Source organism: Saccopteryx bilineata, chromosome 2 (assembly GCF_036850765.1).
Source record: "Saccopteryx bilineata isolate mSacBil1 chromosome 2, mSacBil1_pri_phased_curated, whole genome shotgun sequence".
Taxonomy (NCBI): domain Eukaryota; kingdom Metazoa; phylum Chordata; class Mammalia; order Chiroptera; family Emballonuridae; genus Saccopteryx; species Saccopteryx bilineata.
In genome coordinates, this window is record NC_089491.1 from 1963871 (window position 1) to 1982256 (window position 18386).

The 18386-nt window shown below is 58.1% G+C and overlaps 1 non-coding gene across 1 annotated transcript; it reads left to right on the forward strand.

Annotated features, from left to right (window-relative positions):
* Positions 1 to 381: 381 nt before the first annotated feature.
* Positions 382 to 457, forward strand: TRNAG-GCC (transfer RNA glycine (anticodon GCC)). Its single transcript has one exon. It is a non-coding gene; the product is annotated as a tRNA-Gly (tRNA).
* Positions 458 to 18386: the final 17929 nt, after the last annotated feature.

Below are 18386 nucleotides of genomic sequence, written 5' to 3' on the forward strand. Positions count from 1 at the left end.
GTTTATATGCATGGGTCTCGTGATTCCTTTGTCTAGAGGTACACACGTCCATCACACGATTTCAGGATGGGAGGGGCTTACAGGATGTCAGAGGACAAGCGTTTGTAAATCGCCCATTGAGGAGAGAGAAGGGGGGGAGGAAAGGGCTGCTCAAACCTCCCCGCCCCTCCTGCATTCCTGGCTGTTTTACCTCCTTTCACTCAGGTGTGGAGAAGGGAGGGGGTCCAAGTCTCCTTCCTCCTTCTATTCAAAACCTTCTAAGTACGAAAACCTCTCCACGGACAATATAACAGCCCTTCCTAAGCAGGAATGCGATCGGCCATCTTGAGCTGGTGTAAATCACACACAAGTATAGAAATCGTATTTACAAAATCTCTCTGGGCCCTGGCTGGTTGGCTCAGTGGTAGAGCATCGACCCGCCATGTGGAAGTCCCGGGTTCGATTCCCGGCCAGGGCACACAGGAGAAGCGCCCATCTGCTTCTCCACCCCTCCCCCTCTCCTTCCTCTCTGTCTCTCTCTTCCCCTCCCGCAGCCGAGGCTCCATTGAAGCAAAGATGGCCCGGGTGCTGAGGATGGCTCCATGGCCTCTGCCTCAGGCGCTAGAATGGCTCCAGTTGCAACAGAGCAACGGTCCAGAAGGGCAGAGCATCACCCCCTGGTGGGCATGCCAGGTGGATCCCAGTTGGGTACATGCAGGAGTCTGTCTCTGACTCCCTGCTTCTCACTTCAGAAAAATACAAAAAAAAAAAAAAAATCTCTCTGAACACTTGGCCTAAATCAGGGGTCAGGAACCTTTTTGGCTGAGAAAGCCATGAATGCCACATATTTTAAAATGTAATTCCTTGAGAGCCATACAACGACTCCTGTACGTTAGGCATTATCCAATAGAAATTTGGTGTTGTCCCGGAGGACAGCTGTGATTGGCTCCAGCCACTCGCAACCATGAACATGAGCGGTAGGAAATGAATAGATTGTAATACATGAGAATGTTTTATATTTTTAACGTTATTATTATTTTTATTAAAGATTTGTCTGCGAGCCAGGTGCAGCCATCAAAAGAACCACATCTGGCTCGCGAGCCATAGGTTCCCGACCCCTGGCCTAAATCATAAAATGCCTTTTAAGCCTCTTAGTAAAAGAGGGGTTTCTCATCTCAGAGCCTTAGTTTCCCGGCTGTTAAAGGCCACACTTGCTGGTCCCACGGTCGCAGGGAGACTGACAACATGATCGGCCCCATACCCCCCCCCCCAGCCTGTGCGTTGACTCAGCCCTGAGGGTGAGGCCGGTGAGGCGGGGGAGGCGGGGGAGGCATGTTCTCTCAGGGCAGGACCCCCCCCCTTCCCGCCGCCCCCACCCCTGCGTGCTCATCACCAGCCACTCCGGCTGCTTCTTCCGACGGGAGTCCTTTTACCTTCTGGGTTTACTGGGGCTGAATCACCCCCATCACCCGGTTTACGGGGCGTCTGGGCTGCTTGCGCCAGCAGATCGGTGGGCCCTCCCTGCCCAGCTGCCCGCCGTTCCCCAAGGCCGACAGAGCCCTGGGGCCAGAGCACAGGCTTTCGGGCCGCCGGACCGGAGGGTGAGTCAGGGAGATGCCTGGGGTAGGCGTCCTCGAGGGCCTCCGAGGGGCAGTCAGACCAGCAGGGCGGCCTCACTGCATCCGCCTGGCGCCGTGCGGGGCAGGGGCCCGGGACAACAGGCCTGGGCAGGCAGGCGGGCCAGCCCCAGGTAAGGGTGCCCCAGTGCGGTCAGCAGGCACTGGACCATTCGGGGAGGGGGCTGTAGTGTGACCAATGTGGCCTGGGGTCCTTTGCTTTTCTGAGCCCCCTTCCTCCGTAAAGAACAAATATATTACTATTAGATGTCAAAGGATTTTCTTGTTTCTAAAAATTCAGATTTTTTTTTACCCTCCTGATTTTGAAAGACGTGAACATATTACCCTGAGCATCTGGGTGTGGGAGGGCCCAGAGGAGGGGCCTGACTCGGACCAGGGGAGGGGGCAGTCAGGAACGTGGCTCAGATGTGACACTAGAGCCTGGAACCAGATATGAGAAGAGCCAGCCTGGGAGGGGGGCGTGGGGGTCGACAGGGAGAGCTCCAGGGCCCCCCTGGAGAAGGATGGAGCCCTGGGTTGTTCCAGAAGCCTCCAGGCGAGGAGGCTGGGAATCGGGCCTGTGGGGGCAGGATCTGGGGGGGGCCCGTGGGCAGTCACCCGCCTCGCCTCGCTGGGGCCGGGGCTTATCCTGAGGGCCATGGGAACCACAGGAGGTGTGAGCAGGCTGGACAAGTTTCCACCTGCATTTCAGAGGCTGCTGGACCGGTGGATTGGGGGGTGAGGGGGGGGTGGGGGCTGACGCCACAGCCTGGCATCAGGAGGAGACGCCGCTGCAGGTGTTGGGGGCGGGGCAGGGGTCCCAGCAGGAAAGGGGCTGGTGAGGGAGAGGTCAAGAGGCCCCCTGGCCCCGTGCCTCAGTTTCCCTACCTATACAATGAAGAGTCGGGCCAGAGGGACTTCAGAAAAGTCCCCGAAGGAACTGCGGGCGGGCTTGGGGCCAAGAGAGGCATCATTTGGTTTGACGGGACTTCCTCCAGGATTTCAGGAGGGGGAGGAGGTCAGGGCCCCCCTGTACCCCCCGACGCCCCCTGACGCCGCGGCTCCCCAGCGACAGAGCCCTGCCCGCTCCCTGCCCTCCCTTGGCCCTGGGGCCCCCGACCTCGGGACCCACAGCCCTGTGGTTTCCCACCTGCTTGCCACCCCCTTCCCTTTGGGGCTCCCTCGGCCAAACCGCCATCAGTCAGCGGGCAACACCTGTGGCTCTGCCCGCACGTTCCCACGCTCCTCTGCCCACCGCCGGTCCCCCACCAGGTCTGCCCACCTCGTGCTGGACTCAGGGAGGCTCAGGTGCCCAGAGGCCCCGTGCGGACCCCCAGGCCTGGGGGCTGCGGCCTGCGGTCCTGTGAACCCAGGAGAGGTCTCCCACCGGGTCTGCCCACCTCGTGCTGGGCTCAGGGAGGCTCAGGTGCCCAGAGGCCCCGTGCGGACCCCGAGGCGGGACTGCCCAGGCCTGGAGGCTGCGGCCTGCGGTCCTATGAACCCAGGAGAGGTCCTCCACCGGAGCCCTGGCTGGGATGAGCCAGGCCCGTCACTGGCTGGCCGAGTTACGACCCCGTTACACAGGGAGAAGATGCCCCCCACCCGCACCCCCGCCCCTGGCTTCCCTCCCCGGGCTCTGCCCCTGAGCAGGGAGGGAATGAGAACCAGGAGAGGCACCCCCCCCCATGGATGCCTCTCCCACCCCCTGGGGTGTGCCCGTGTGCTGTCCAGGACCTGCTCCCTGCCGGCTGCCTTAGGGCCGGAGGGGCCGCCTGCCTGAGAATGGTTGGGGAGGCTGGTGGTCACTGACATGTGCCTACCAGAGCCCGGCGGACGTGGAGGGGGCTGTGCCCGGGGCAGGGCTGTCTGTCTGTTGCGGAGACCCAGAAACTGCCCAGAGTGGCCTCCTGCTCTGTGCCTCGGTTTCCCCGGCAACACCAGGACCTGCGACTCTGAGCCATCAAGGGCCAAGATGGGGCCAGGACAGTCCCCAGGGCCACGCTCTGGGGACGGGACCTCCGCAGCCTCCCCGGCTCTTCCTTTCTGGGCAAACAAGGCCTGCGGACCGTGTGCTGCCGCTCTGATTTGTTCCGGGGGGGGAGGGTGTCTGGGGGCCGGCACAGCCTGTCCTGTCCTGCCCACCTTGGCACAACAGCAACGCCCCTCAGCCCATGGCCCCTCCTCAGTCAGGGCACCCCAAACCTCCAGATCCCCTCACTGAGGTCCCTGCCTGCAGAGCTGCCCTGGTACAAGCTGCCCATGTGTGTGGGGGGCGCACACCATGGGGGGGGTCACAGCTTAGCCCCTAAGGGGAGGGAGAGAACTGGGGGGTGGTTACTGGGACAGACCAGAGGCCTGAGTGGACAGTTATTCTGCTCCAGGAGGAGGTCAGAGGATGAGCTTGGCCCCGCCCCCGACGCCAGCCCCAGCCCCACCCTGCCCACGAGGGGCTGCAGAACCAGGGTCCCAGCTGCTGTGCCCTGCCCTCCGGAGCCCTAAGCCCTGGCTGGGTGGGTCTCACCACTCCCCCATGCCTACATGGAGTCGGAGAGGTGTGTGCCCCCACCTGCAGGACCACTCGGGGGTATCTGCCGCTCACCTGCTCACCCCTTCTCCTCTGCCCTCCCAGCCTGCCCCCGGTGGTGATTACTACGCGACCATGGGAGGCGGAAAATGTGATCAGCGAGGCCCGGCAGTGACCCCACACTCCAGGGCAGGGCTTGGGGTTCAGACCAGCCTCCCCGAGTGGGGGAGAGGGGAGGGAAAGCTCCCAGCCCCCTCCAGGATGGACCAGCCTCCAATCTCCTCCATCCCCTCCCACCCTTGGCGTCTGTGGGCCGCCTGCTCCCTAAGCTTCTGGCGCCACCTGCTGGGCTCAGTGGGCCCTGCACCGCTCCGCCCGCTTAACCATTGACACCCAGATGGGGGGACCAGATGGGGAGGAGCCCAGAAAAGAAGGGGTTCAGGGGGCAGGAGCTCAGATAGGAGGGTCTGATAAATCCTTTGAGACCGTGAGTGGCTTGAGGAGGGTTGGCAGACCAGGTGCACGCCCGCCTGTGCCCCCCCCCACACACACACACTCGGTCATTCCTGGGGCCGCACTGCCCCCCAGTGGCCTCAGGACGCTCCACGTGGGGCTGGTTCAGCAGCCCAGTCCCAGAGGGCAGCTCAAGCATGCCCAGAGCAGGCCTGGGGTGACGGGGGTAGTGGTGTTGGGAGGGGGGCACTTGGCCATGCGGGGTACAGGGACACTGAGGTCGTGTGAGGGCAGAGTCTAGCAAGCCACTGACCCCGTGCTCTGTCCCCTAAATCCCCAAGGACAGTCTGGGGCTGAGCCTGAGAGCCCTGGTTTCCAGATCTGGCAGTACTCACCCCTTCCCCAGGGCAGGAGGAAGGCAACCCTAGACCCCCTCTCCCGGAAGAGCCTGGAGAGCAGGGCTCGCCCCTCCCGGGGACCCAGGCCACCTGGGCAATGAGAGGGTGCGGCTAGGCCCAGCCAAGGACTGCGGAAGAGGGCATCAAACCTTACAGACTTAAGCCTTGGCCAGTTGGCTCAGTGGTAGAGCACTGGCCCGGCGCGTGGAAGTCCTGGGTTTGATTCCAGGCCAGGGCACACAGGAGAAGCGCCCATCTGCTTCTCCACCCCTCCCCCTCTTTTTTCTCTCTGTCTCTCTCTTCCCCTCCTGTAGCCAAGGCTCCATTGGAGCAAAGTTGGCCCGGGTGCTGAGGATGCCTCCATGGCCTCTGCCTCAGGTGCATGAATGGCTCCAGTTGCAGCAGAGCAACGTCCCAGATGGGCAGAGCGTCACCCCCTGGTGGGCATGCCGGGTGGATCCCGGTCGGGCACATGTGGGAGTCTGTCTCTCTGCCTCCCTGCTTCTCACTACAGAAAAATAAAAAATTAAAAAAATAAAAAACACAGAACAAAACAAATGAACAAGAAAACACTACAGACATAAAAGAATAGAGTTAGAAACAGGAGCAATCGAACACGGACACACAGTAGAGAAGGATCGATGAAACCAAACATTTGAAAAGAATCAGTGCAGGGCCCTGGCCGGTTGGCTCAGCGGTAGAACGTCAGCCTAGTGTGCGGAGGACCCGGGTTCGATTCCCGGCCAGGGCACACAGGAGAAGCGCCCATTTTCTTCTCCACCCCTCTGCCGCGCTTTCCTCTCTGTCTCTCTCTTCCCCTCCCGCAGCCAAGGCTCCACTGGAGCAAAGATGGCCCAGGCGCTGAGGATGGCTCCATGGCCTCTGCCTCAGGCACTAGAATGGCTCTGGTCGCAACATGGCGACGCCCAGGATGGGCATAGCATTGCCCCCTGGTGGGCGTGCCGGGTGGATCCCGGTCGGGCGCATGCGGGAGTCTGTCTGACTGTCTCTCCCTGTTTCCAGCTTCAGAAAAATAAAAAAAAAAATAAATAAATAAAATTAAAAAAAAGGAATCAGTGCAACCGATTAATTTCCACTTGAACTGACGGAGAAAAAGAGAAGGAAACGACCAATATCGGGAATGGGAGAGGAGACATCCCTTCACACCCTACAGACGTTACGAGAGTAATATTTCTGCATCTCCGATAACTTGATGACCCCAAATTTGCCATCATCAGTGGAATGGAACACTTTCTTAAAAGACATAAATGATCAAAACAGGCACAAGAAGAACTATGTAATCCGAATAGCTCTATATCGATTCAAGAAACCCAAATAAGGCCCTGGCCGGTTGGCTCAGCGGTAGAGCGTCGGCCTAGCGTGCGGAGGACCCGGGTTCGATTCCCGGCCAGGGCACACGGGGGAGGCGCCCATTTGCTTCTCCACCCCTCCGCCGCGCTTTCCCTCTCTGTCTCTCTCTTCCCCTCCCGCAGCCAAAGCTCCATTGGAGCAAAGATGGCCTGGGCGCTGGGGATGGCTCTGTGGCCTCTGCCCCGGGCGCTAGAGTGGCTCTGGTCGCAACATGGCGACGCCCAGGATGGGCAGAGCATCGCCCCCTGGTGGGCAGAGCGTCGCCCCTGGTGGGCATGCCGGGTGGATCCCGGTCGGGCGCATGCGGGAGTCTGTCTGACTGTCTCTCCCTGTTTCCAGCTTCAGAAAAATGAAAAAAAAAAAAAAAAAAAGAAACCCAAATAATAATAAGTAATCTTGTCACAAAGAAAATGCTGGGCCCAGATGGCTCCCGCCCCCACTCCGGGGTGCACGTGACCAAACATTCCAGGAAGACATATCAATTCTACACAGATTTTCCCAGAAAATAAAATTTTATGAGGCCTCCATTATCCTGAGACCAAAATTGGACAAGATGTCACAAGAAAAGAGAATTACAGACCAATATCCCTCATAAACACGGACATAAAAATCTTTTTCTTTTTTTTTAAAACAAACTAGTAGTAAATCAAATTAAGACGTAAACGAAAAGGGGGGAGGTTCATCTCAGGAGTGCAAGGAGGGTTCAACGTGTAAAAACCAGTCAGTGTCACTAACAGTGCAAACAGGAGGTCCACATGGTCACCTTCAATAAAAGCAGCACAGAGCGTTTGACAGAAACTCAAAACACCATTCATGATAGAACTCGGGGCAATTGAAGAATGGAAGGGAACCGACCCAATTTGATAAGAGCGTCTACACAGTGCCTGCAGCTGAAGTCCTGTGGAACGGGGAGAAACCGAATCCTGTCCCCCAAGATCACAAACAAGGCAAAGCTGTCCACTCTCACTGCCCTTGGGCAGCCTTGTCTGGGAGGTCCCAGCCAGAGCAAGAAGGCAAGACAAGGAAACAGAACACACACGAATTTCTTTTTCTTTTTTTATTCAGTGAGAGGAGGGGAGGCAGAGAGACAGACTCCTGCATGCGCCCAGCTGGGATCCACCCGGCATGCCCACTAGGGGGCGATGCTTTGTTTCTCAGCAACCAAGCTATTTTGGTGCCTGAGGTGAGGCCATGAAACCATCCTTAGCACCTGGGGCCAACTCACCCCAATCGAGCCCTGGCTGCAGCAGAGGGAGAGGGAGAGAGAAGCAAGAGGGGGAGGGGTGGAGAAGCAGATGTTTACTTCTCCTGCGTGCCCTGACCGGGAATTGAATCTGGGATGTCCACACGCTGGGCCAATGCTCTACCACTGAGCCAACCAGCCAGGCCTCAATTTCTTTCTTTCTTTCTTTTTTTTTTTTAAGGCGTGATTGATTCCATTGGTAGAAAATTCTTTCAAAACAACAAAAGTAGCGTGTGGAACTATCAAGTAAATTTAGCAAGGTTGAGGGGGTCAAGGGTTAATTTAGAAAAATCAATTGTAGGCCCTGGCCTGTTGGCTCAGCGGTAGAACATTGGCCTGGTGTGTGGAAGTCCCGGGTTCGATTCCCGGCCAGGGCACACAGGAGAAGTGCCCATCTGCTTCTCCACCCTTCCCCCTCTCCTTTCTCTCTCTCTCTCTCTCTCTCTCTCTCCCCCTCCTGCAGCTAAGGCTTAACTGGAGCAAAGTTGGCCTTGGCACTGAGGATGGCTCTATGGCCTCCATCTCAGGTACTAGAGTGGCTCCGGCTACAATAGAGCAACGTCCCAGATGGGCAGAGCATCACCCCCTGGTGGGCATGCAGGGTGGATCCCAGTTGGGCGCATGCGGGAGTCTATCTCTCTGCCTCCCCGCTTCTCGCTTCGGAAAAATACAAAAACAAAAAGAAAAAAAATCAGTTGCAGCCCTGGCTGTGTCACTCAGAGGGTAGAGCACCGTCTGGCATGCCGAGGCTGTGGGTTTGACCCCCAGTCAGGGTACCTATGAGAAATGACCACTGAGTGTACAACGAAGTGAGCTAGTGGGACAATGAGCTGACACTCCTCCCCCTCTCTATCCCTTCCTCGCCTCCCTTCGTCAAGTCAATGGAAAAAAATTATTGTTTAAAAACAAGAAAAATCAAGAAAAATTAGACTGTTATTTATTCATTTTTAGAAATGAGAGGGGAGAGAGCAAGAGAGAGAGAGAGAGAAGGGGGAGGAGCAGGAAGCACCAACCCCCATATGTGCCTTGACCAGGCAAGCCTGGGGTTTCGAACCGGCGACCTCAGCGTTCCAGGTTGACGCTTTACCCACAGCGCCACCACAGGTCATGCCAATTACATTTTTTTACATGCTAGTAATGAAGCATTGGAAAATTTTAAAAATCTACAAGAGCATCAAACACATCAGCGTTGTCGGAATCCAAATAATGAGAAAGAAATAGACTTTCCGAAAGAAAGCTTCACTGAGGGAGACTAGGGGAGGCCTCCGTGCTCGGAGGGCTAGAGGGTGTTTGCAGGCTGGAAAACTCAACATTCCTGAGACAATCACTCTTGGCAAAACAACGCAGGGACTCGTCGCAAGTTCTATCAAAATTCCATCAGGCTTTTTTTACAAGTGTTTCGACAAGATGGTTCTAATTTGAAGGGATGGGTGAAGGATCTACAACAGCCGGCAGAATGTCGAGAACGTAAACAAAATCGAAGTCCCTCCACTTTAAAGATTCGCTTTGAAGCTGGAGTAATTAAGACAGTGTGTGGTGCGGGCAGATGGCTAGACAAATGGGCTAATGGACAACAGCGCAGGAGTCCAGGAATAGACTCCCAAACATATGGTCAAAGGATTTTCAACTAAGATGCCAAGTCAACTCAATTGGCAAAGAAGATCTTTTCTTTCTTTCTTTTTTTTTTTTTTAAACAAATGGTACTGGAAGAGCTGGATATCCCTATAAAGGAAAAAAGAAAAAAAAAGAACCTCAAATTTTATTTCATGCTTTGCATATAAAGATGGAATCAGGATGGATCAGAGGCCTAAACGTAAAACCCAAAATCTTCTGGAAGAAAACAGGAGGGAAAGAATATCTTCATGACCTCGGGGTGGGCAAAGATGTCTTCCAGGTCACCAAAGGACCAGCTAGACAAGAAAAGAAATTGGCAAAGAAGATACATTATCATCAGAAGACACCATTGAGAAAATGAATAGGCAACCCAGAAACTGGAGGTGGGGAGGGGCGGGGATGTCATAGTACAGTTTCTGACAAAGAATTTGTGTTCAGAATATGTAAAGAGCACTGGCAAACAAACAATACAAACATAGACCACCCAACTTTTTAAAATGGGCAAAGTATCTGAATGGACATTTCACAAAAAGAGATGCACAAGTGACACATAGAAAGGCACCCAACATTTGTAAGATGTCAGGGAAATGCACATTAAAATCACAGTGAGCCTGACCTGCGGTGGCACAGTGGATAAGGCGTCAACCTGGAACACAGGTCACCAGGCTTGACCGGTTGTTGGGCAGATAAAAATATATTGTGCTCACTTTGTTAAAGATGGCGCTGCCCACATGGAAGCCGTGGTCCAGGTGATATTAATGTGTGTTGGGGACGGGCTATGGGCAGGCAGGATCCTTGTAGCCTGGGGCTTGGTTTTAGGACTAAGCCTTTCCCACCCTTTTTGATGTGGGGTGGTACAATCCCATCATGCCTCAGATAAGTGACTTTGTATTAGAGACTTCCCTATTTTGTATATTGGATTAAAGGTTTTTTTTTTGTTTTGTTTTGTTTTTTTTTTTGTTTTGTTTTTTGTTTTCATTTTTCTGAAGCTGGAAACAGGGAGAGACAGTCAGACAGACTCCCGCATGCGCCCGACCGGGATCCACCCGGTACGCCCACCAGGGGCGACGCTCTGCCCACCAGGGGGCGATGCTCTGCCCACCAGGGGGCGATGCTCTGCCCATCCTGGGCGTCGCCATATTGCGACCAGAGCCACTCTAGCGCCTGGGGCAGAGGCCAAGGAGCCATCCCCAGCGCCCGGGCCATCTTTGCTCCAATGGAGCCTCGGCTGTGGGAGGGGAAGAGAGAGACAGAGAGGAAAGCGCGGCGGAGGGGTGGAGAAGCAAATGGGCGCTTCTCCTGTGTGCCCTGGCCGGGAATCGAACCCGGGTCCTCCGCACGCTAGGCCGACGCTCTACTGCTGAGCCAACCGGCCAGGGCGGATTAAAGGTTTTGATTTCTGCACTATAAAGTGGGGCAGACCGGGAGCTTGCTCTCTCGGTTCCTGAAATTAGCATTAGAGGAGAGGGCAGAGAGGAGAGCAGAGAAAGGCCACATGGAAGAGGCCAGGAGAAGCAGCCAAGATGGCGGAGTGTTGAAGGAGAAGCCAGTTTGTGCAGAGTTTGTGCAGAGAGAAGGAGATGGGGAATAGAGGTGAATAAGGCTAGTAGTGAGCTAGAAACCTTTGATTCTAGGAAACTCGGATAAATCAGTCGCTTGGTGAGCACTGAATGGGTGGGTTTTGGAGCCCACTGTGTGTTTTTACTTACCTGCTGGGTGCAAGCTAGGATTAAAGATGATGGCCCATCAGCTTTTGGCTCCATTGTTTCTTTACCAACTGTCCGAATCCAATGCGAACCTGCATGAGCCGGGCGGCTGTGATGGTGGCTGCGGCCACTGGCTTTACACCGGTCAAGGCATTATGAGAAGCAACTATGAGTTGATGCTTCTTGCTCCTCCTCCCTGCCTTTTTCTCTCTCTCCTCTCAATCAATAAAATATTTTTAAAAATCACAGTGACATACCCATATACACCAATTGACAGATGACCGCTAAAAGTACCAAAACTGACACCAACTATTGGTAAAGACGTTTAGCGACTGAAACGCTCCCATTTTGCCAGCAGAAAGGTAAAATGACATAGCCAGTTAGAGAACGCTTTGGGAGTTTTTTTTATTAAGTTAGCTATGCTTACCCTGGCCGGTTGGCTCAGTGGTAGAGCGTTGACCTGGCGTGTGGAAGTCCCGGGTTCGATTCCCGGCCAGGGCACACAGGAGAAGCGCCCATTTGCTTCTCCACCCCCCCTCCCTTCCTCTCTGTCTCTCTCTTCCCCTCCCGCAGCCAAGGCTCCATTGGAGCAAAGATGGCCTGGGCACTGGGGATGGCTCCTTGGCCTCTGCCCCAGGCGCTAGAGTAGCTCTGGTCGCAGCGGAGCGACGCCCTGGAGGGGCAGAGCATCGCCCCCTGGTGGGCAGAGCATCGCCCCCTGGTGGGCGTGCCGGGTGGATCCCGGTTGGGTGCATGCGGGAGTCTGTCTGGCTGTCTCTCCCCGTTTCCAGTTTCAGAGAAGTACAGGAAAGAAAAAAAAAAAGTTAGCTATGCTTCTCCCCATCACCTGCAATTTGACCCTCTGGTGAGTCCACGCTGCTGATACAAACAGATTTCGTGTTGGGCTCTGACCCTCAGTGTGGAACAAGTACCCCTGAGTCCACACTGATACAATTAGTGATTGGATACATGAAGGAGATACAAACAGTGATTGGATACATGAAGGAGATACAAACAGTGATTGGATACATGAAGGAGATACAAACAGTGATTGGATACATGAAGGAGATACTAGGCAAACCCTCCTGCTGAAGATTTTTAAATATATACTTTATATAGATACCCCCCCCAGGCGGTGGTGCATAAGCCCTCTCCTCAGGAGTGCATGGTGACATCCTTCCAATAGAGGACAGCGTAGAATGTGGGTGTGGCTTTACAGCCCCAGAGCCACCTGAACCCCCCCCCCCGTGCACCTCAGCCTGGTGGCCAAGGTCCACATGGTCAGTGATAAGTCACATCGACAACAATGCGATGAGATGGGCACCTCATCCCTGTGGTCTTCCCCCCAAAACCCATCACCTTGGCCACGAGAAATACATCAAACAGATCCCCACAGGGGGACATCTATGAACCCCCCTGCACAGCCATCAAAGCCACCAAGGTCATCAAAACCAGGGGAGTCTGAGAAACTTCCCCAGACCCGAAGAGCCCAAGAAGACATGGCAACCCTTGGTCACCTGGGTGCCAGGGTCAGGAAGAGGACTCGGGTAAAAACTAAGGAAACCTGATTGAAGTCCAGGGTTCAGCTGATGATAACGTATTGATCTTGGGTCATTTGTGGTGACTAATGTCGCATAGTAATGTGAGACGTGGACACGAGGGGGGGCTTGGCAGAGGGGCGGGGGGGGGCAGGCACTATCTCCGCCCGGCGGGAGTGCAAGTCTAAATCTATTCTAAAATGAAAAGTTCGCTCAAAAAAGCTTTAGGAGGCAGGCTGCAGGCACATGGCGGAGGCGGGCGGGGTGGGTGGAGAAGGAGGCAGATTGGTAAAGCCCAGACCCCTCCCTGGCTAACTTGAAGCACATGCTCATGGACAGACGGACGGACAGAGAACACCAAAGTGGTAACACAGCGCGGATGCCAGGGTGCCGAAAGGCTCGGGGCAGGAATGGGGTCGGTTTTGAAACTGCCCTCGCAGCGCTCAAGAGAAGCGTCCTCTGTCCGTCCGTCTGCCCGCGTGCTCTCCGCTGGAGCTCCGAGGAGCCCCCTGGATTGCCATGGCCGCCCTCCTCGGCGGGGCCCCCGCTGCTCCCCCCGCGCCTGACCCGCCTCCAGGGCTCCGCCCTCCGTCTGGACTCTGCCTTTCCCTCCGTGAACCCGTCTAAATGTATCGGCTTGTCCGACACCTCAGGGCAACGACCTCTGGCTTGTCCCAAACCCCCTTCTCTGCAAGTTCGAACTTGAACGCTTAGGGTACACGCCCGGCTTCCGTGCATTCCTAACGAGCTGTGGTCGTAAACTTCCATATGGGACTCAGGGATTCAAACAAAGTCGCGCTGAGCGAAAGAAGCCAGACACCCACCCACGGGGACACGCCGTCTGGTTCCTCATCGGGGAAGCCCAAACAGCGGGCGGGCGGAGCTCATGGCCGGCAGACGTCAGACAGTGGTTGTGGGTGGCGGGTGGGGGTGGGGGGTGGGGGTGGGGGGGTAGGATGTGGAAAGAGGCCTGGGGGAACTTTCTAGGGTAATGCCTTCCACGTCTCTAAACGTTTTTCTTTTAAAAATTATCTTTTAAATTGTGCTAAAACATGACCTAAGCCCTGGCCGGTTGGCTCAGTGGTAGAGCGTCGGCCTGGCGTGCAGAAGTCCCGGGTTCGATTCCCGGCCAGGGCACACAGGAGAAGCGCCCATCTGCTTCTCCACCCCCCCCCTCCTTCCTCTCTGTCTCTCTCTTCCCCTCCCACAGCCGAGGCTCCACTGGAGCAAAAATGGCCCGGGCGCTGGGGATGGCTCCATGGCCTCTGCCCCAGGCGCTGGGGTGGCTCTGGTCGCAACAGAGCGTCGCCCCCTGGTGGGCGTGCTGGGTGGATCCCGGTCGGGCACATGCGGGAGTCTGTCTGACTGTCTCTCCCCGTTTCCAGCTTCAGAAAAATACAAAAATAAATAAATAAATAAATAAATAAACAAAAAAAAAACATGACCTGAAAGTTCCTGTAGTCAGGTCTGAGCGCACACACGGCTCAGCGGCATTGGGTACATTCACACCGTTGAGTGGCCGTGCCACCGTCCTCTCCAGGACCTTCTCATCTTCCCCGCGTGACTCTCTGTCCCCACAAAACACCCAGTCCCACCCCCTCCCCCAGCTGCCCTTCCCCTTGTCCTTCTATGACCACTCCCTCTCTCTTATTACAACATCAAAATCACTGTGATGACCACTTTATTTTATTTTTATTTATTTATTTTTGTATTTTTCTGAAGTGAGAAGCGGGGAGTCAGACAGACTCCCGCATGCGCCCAACCGGGATCCATCCGGCACGCCCACCAGGGGGCGATGCTCTGTTGCATCCAGAGCCACTCTAGCGCCTGGGGCAGAGGCCACAGAGCCATCCTCAGTGCCCGGGCCAACTTTGCTCCAGTGGAGCCTTGGCTGCGGGAGGGGAAGAGAGAGACAGAGAGGAAGGAGAGGGGGGAGGGGTGGAGAAGCAAATGGACGCTTCTCCTGTGTGCCCTGGCCGGGAATCGAACCCGGGACTTCCACACGCCAGGCTGACGCTCTACCACTGAGCCAGCCGGCCAGGGCCTGTGATAACCATTTTAAAGTGCACAATCTGGTCGTTTTGAGTAATCCACGTTGTGGGACCACCTCCACCATCCGTCCCTGGATCTTCTCACCTGCCGAGTCAGAGACTCTACACCCCCTGGGCCCCTTTCTTTCTGACGGCTTGGGCCCCTCCTGTGAGCGGGACCCCCCAGGTCCCTGATGTGGCGGCTGCCGGGATTCCTTTGTTCTGAGGCCGAGTGACGTTCCCTCGTGGGCACGGGCCACCTTTGGTTTATCCAGCCACCCGCTGGCAGACATCTGGGCGCTTGTACGTTTCGTCTGTCGTGAGTGACGCTGCAGTGAGCCAGGGGGTGCCGGATCGCTTGTGTTCCTGCTCGCGGTGCTGAGACCCCTGCCCCGGAGGGGCTCCCCCCACCCCCGGCACAGGGGTGGGAGCCGAGCGCTTTTGGAGAACCCTGATGAACACAGCGAGGACCCTACTGACCAAATTCGTGGAGTCAGAAACCAGAATTGTGGGTGCCAGGCCTGGGGGAGGGGTGGGGAGTGAGCGTTTCCCGGGGACAGGATGGTGGTGGTGTCCGCACAGCAGTGTGCGTGTACCTATCGCCGCTGAGCCGTGCGCTCAGACGTGGTGGAGACGGTCCATGTTCTGTTGGGTGTTTTACAACACACGTGGAACTGAACGAACACCACAGTGGTGCGGGGAAGGAGAGGTCACACCGTGCCGGGGCCACCAGCCTGCTGACCGGCCCTGGAGCCCCGCGGAGACACCGCGGCCTCCCTGACCTGACCCGGCGGCAGCCCAGCCGCAGCCTTGAGACGCCCCTCAGCCGGACTCCCTCACGCCATCTGCTGGGGGCAGCGAGGCAGCTTCCCCTTCGGTCGTGACCATCGGGCAGTTGCCCGACTCCATCGCCTTCTCGGAGGCCCGGCTCGGGGAGCCTTCTGCTCACCGTCTCCTCTGCTCCGGTCGCCTGCGAAACCCGAGGCTCCGCGGGGGTCCTGGTGCCTCTCTTTTCCATCCCGGGAAAGCCCCCTGGGGGTCTCCCACCCCCATTCCCTGATTCAGGAGCCATTCCCCCCTGGGGCAGTGTCCTCTCTAGCGGCAAAACCAGGGAGCCGGGAAGCCAAGTGGGTCGGCCCAGAGTGACCGGAGTGCATGGGAGCCAGAGGGCTGGGTGACCAAGTCCAACGTCTGGGACCCTGGGGCTCCCTCTGGGGCCACCACCGACCCGCTCCCCACAGCGCCACGATTCTGCACAGCTCCCTGGCAGAGACCCCGAGACCGGCAAGGCTGTGGCACGCGGGCGGGGTGGGGTGTGAAGCCTCCTAGGCGAGCTCCCTGGCCCTCTGGGGTGGGCGCACTGTGACGCACAGGTCCTCACGGACGGACCGAGGAGCCACCTCACACCCGAGCTGGGTCTGTGGCCCGTGTGTCAGAGGACGTTGGGAAGAAGCAGGGCACAGGTCCTCATGGACGGACCGAGGAGCCACCTCACGCCCGAGCTGGGTCTGTGGCCCGTGTGTCAGAGGACGTTGGGAAGAAGCAGGGCACAGGTCCTCACGGACAGACTGAGGAGCCACCTCACACCCGAGCTGGGTCTCTGGCGCCCGTGTGTCAGGACGTTGGGGAAGAAGCAGGGCACAGGGTCGTCTTGGGCCACTGCACGGGCTGTCAGAGAAGTGTGCTGGTCACAGCGTCCCTCACTCAGGGGCTCAGGGTTCAGGCGGACGTGGCAAGGCCACCACCAGCCCTTGGCCATTTCCCACACGGTCACTGCTGCTATTGGGCGGACAGTGAGCTGCTACCGGGCCGGCCCCCTCTGCTCATCTTAAGCCCAAGTGCTCTGAAGTTGGGTCCCAGGGCTGGTGGTGGCTACCAGGGAGAGGACCCTCAGCCTGGGTGTCCAGGAGGGGGGCCTTCCCTGCCCCAACCCTTCCTCTGGGCCTGGGGGGGACAGACATGGGCAGCCGAGGGGCTGACCTCTTGGGTCGGCTGTGTCCGGGGTGTGAGGCTCAGAGGTAACGGTGCTGACACCCCACCCTGTGAGCCCCCAGCATGGAGGTTGGGGACGAGTGTCACAGTAGCCCCTGACTCTTCCCCAGGGTTCTGGGCTGTTCTCAGAGAGTGAGGCCCCGGAGCCAAGCCACAGAGGTCACAGAATTCAGCAGGGGGCTCGCCGCAGGCCCCCCCCACTGTGCACCCCGTGCTCCTGGAGCAGCCCAGAGGGCGGGATCAGCTGGGAAGCAAGTGGCCACCAGGGCCTTCCTCCGTCCGCTCGGGCCAGCCGCAGGGCCTCGGGCCAGGCCGGGCCAGGCTGGGGCCGAGTGTGGACGTGCTCTGGACGCCAACGCCGGTCCCTCTGTGGCTGCCGAGCACGTCTCCGACCAGGCTGGGCCAGCACCGCGCACGCCACCGCCTGGCCCCGTTTGACGGGGAAACCGAGGCAGAGACAGGCGCCCCCCCTCCCTCCAACGATGACCATGGACCTGGTTGGAGCCGGGCCAGAACCTTGCCCTCTCCAGCCTGTGTGTCGCCATCCCCAGCCAGGACCAACAGGGGGGACGTTCATGGCACTGCCCACAGAGGGGGCACGGCTGTCACTCAGTCTCAGCAAGGACACAGAGGTCACATGCCCCAGCAGAGTCAAGATCTGAGCCCTGAAACTGGGCCCCCCCAATGGGAACATCTGGCCAGCCCTTCCCCACTCATTAGCCCCCAAAACCCAGAAGGAGGAGTCTCGGTTACAGGGGTGCAAGCCTGGGGGGGCTCTTTCTGCAGAAACAGGGGGCCCGGCCAGAGGCGCTGCCTTCCTGGCATCGGGAAAGCCGGCATGACCACAGACGCCCGGGGTCCTCCAGGACCTGCAGCCATGGCTCCGGCCTCTGCTTCGCTGTCCCGGACCCAAGTCCCACGGTCCCCATTCTCACTGCGAGGCGCGCTGTCTGCCCTGGTCCCACCCTGGCACTCCGGGGGTCTTCCTGCTGCTGAGCCTCTGAGCCCCGGGGTCGGGAGGGCATGTGTCGGGTTCCCCAAGGTAACAGGACTGAGAACCGGTCCCCTTTCCTCATCTTCCTTCAGGTTTACGGAGGGGGAGACTGAGAGCCTTTTCAGACTGGCCTCACCAGGCAGCAGGGGTGCCCGGGAGAGACCCCCCGAGAGGAGGCCTGTGGCTCCACGGAGATGTATCTAAAGCCCGTGGCTGGTGGGGTACAGCCGTGGACTTGAAGCCACCAGGGCCCAGGCTGGTGGGCAGGGTGCTCTGGACGAGGTCCCCCACCCCCCATCCCCCATTCCCGCCACCTTGTAGGAATGGCCACCTTGTGAGAAAACCCCTGAGCCACCTCCTGGCAGGTGGCCCACGGCCTGGGGCCACCTCCTCCTCCCGAGTTTGTTCATTGGGACACACTTTTCATAAACAACATAGAATGTGCAGCGTCTTATGTGCAGTGTGCCGGGTTGTGACAGGTGTGTCCTCTCCCGCCCCCTCCGCGTCCCCGTCCCCGCGGGGCCCCGAGGGCAGGGACCTGGTCAGCCACGCCATGGGGCTGCCGAGCCTTCCTCGCTGACCCAGCACAGAGCCCCGGGGCGCCTGCCCCGCCTGGCCGCTGCGCTCCGGCCTCGGTTTCCCCACTGACCGGACAGGAGGCTGTTAGTGCTGACCGCCCAGCGGTGCGGGGAGGGGCAGTGTGACCACAGGACAACGCCCCCTGGAGCAGGTGTGACCCCCCAGGGCCCCTCGCCCGGCGGCTAGGCCCCGCCGGCTGTCCGACCGTCCGCCCGCCCGCCCGTGGCCGGTGGCTGGGCGGCAGGAAGGTGGGCGGGGAGGAGTGTTTCCGCCGAGGCCCCGCGCCCGGCAGTCAGGCCCTGATAAGGGTGCACATGGCCAGCTGCACGTCCGCCTTTTGTCCCGGCTC